This window comes from Triticum aestivum, chromosome 1B (assembly GCF_018294505.1).
Source record: "Triticum aestivum cultivar Chinese Spring chromosome 1B, IWGSC CS RefSeq v2.1, whole genome shotgun sequence".
In the NCBI taxonomy this organism is placed as follows: Eukaryota; Viridiplantae; Streptophyta; class Magnoliopsida; order Poales; family Poaceae; genus Triticum; species Triticum aestivum.
In genome coordinates this window covers 670,101,585-670,103,199 of record NC_057795.1, presented here as the reverse complement: position 1 = coordinate 670,103,199, position 1,615 = coordinate 670,101,585, and the positions used below count along the sequence as shown (strand labels likewise).

Below are 1,615 nucleotides of genomic sequence, written 5' to 3'. Positions count from 1 at the left end.
TAAAGTTATTCTCATAAAAAAGAAATAGGAAATGCCATATTTCAGTATGGAAATTTGCAAAAAATACATATTCTATGGAGAAGATTCAAAATAATATATAGCAAGAACGAAGTTTCCCTCCGTATCAAAATATAAGACATTGTTCTAGTCAAGTTTATATGGGAATTTCCAAAAAAAAATACATACTCTACAGGGAAGATTCAAAATAATAGCGAGAACAAAATTTCCCTCCGTATCAAAATATAAGACGTTTTTCTAATCTAGTTTAGCCTAGAAAACATCTTATTTTGGTACAGAAGTAGTAATTGACAATTAAGATATTATTAATCAGGAAGCTTTTTCCTTGTAAAGAATAGGGAATGACATCTTTTTCAAGCACCGAAAAATGGAAGGAATAGGAACACTTATTTGGGACAAAAAGTGATATGAAATAACGACGACATACGACGTTTGAAAAACACAAAGTGTTAATTTGGATGAAGTTATTCTCATAAAAAAACAAATAGGAAATGCCATATTTCAGTATGGAAATTTGCAAAAAATACATACTCTGCAGAGAAGATTCAAAATAATAACGAGAATGAAATGTCCCTCCGTATCAAAATATAAGAGGTTTTTCTAGTCTAGTTTATATGGGAATTTCCAAAAAAATACATACTCTGCAGGGAAGATTCAAAATAATAGCGAGAACGAAATTTCCCTCCGTATCAAAATATAAGACGTTTTTCTAATCTAGTTTAGCCTAGAAATACTTATTCTAATAAAAAAGAAATAGGAACACTTATTTGGGACAAAAAGTGATATGAAATAACGACGACATCCGACGTTTGAAAAACACAAAGTGTTGATTTGGATAAAGTTATTCTCATAAAAAAAGAAATAGGAAATGCCATTTTTCAGTATGGAAATTTGCAAAATATACATAACCTACGGAGAAGATTCAAAATAATATATAGCAAGAACGAAGTTTCCCTCCGTATCAAAATATAAGACGTTGTTCTAGTCTAGTTTATATGGGAATTTCCAAAAAAAATACATACTCTGCAGGGAAGATTCAAAATAATAGCGAGAACGAAAATTCCCTCCGTATCTAAATATAAGACGATTTTCTAATCTTGTTTAGCCTAGAAAACATCTTATTTTGGTACAGAGGTAGTAATTGACAATTAAGATATTATTAGTCAGGAAGCTTTTTCCTTGAAAAGAATAGGGAATGGCGTCCTTTTCAAGAACAGAAAAAAGGAAGGAAAAAGAAGGTCCCACCGAGACTTGAACTCGGGTTACTGGATTCAGAGTCCAATGTCCTAACCACTAGACCATGGGACCATTTGCTTATTCGGTCTTCCAATTACTGCTTTTATATAATATGATAATTAGAGTGCGTCAGGCATTCTATCTGACGGCCGTTGAGTGTGAGAGTGGGTCGAACAAACTGTGCAGGGCTAATCAGCATGACCATTTGAACAGTGCTGGCCGTGATGTGGTGCTGCTGGCTGGGGACTGGACTGGATGCGTGACCACCTGTAGCTAATCAGACGACGACTTCAGTCGAAGCCGACTGATGGAGGCCCCAGATCCGTATGTCAGATAGTCGGCAGTCTAGCTAGCTGCACGA

General features: G+C 34.7%; 1 non-coding gene across 1 annotated transcript; it reads right to left on the bottom strand.

Annotated features, from left to right (window-relative positions):
• Positions 1 to 1,254: 1,254 nt before the first annotated feature.
• TRNAQ-CUG (transfer RNA glutamine (anticodon CUG)) lies at positions 1,255 to 1,326 on the bottom strand. Its single transcript has one exon. It is a non-coding gene; the product is annotated as a tRNA-Gln (tRNA).
• Positions 1,327 to 1,615: the final 289 nt, after the last annotated feature.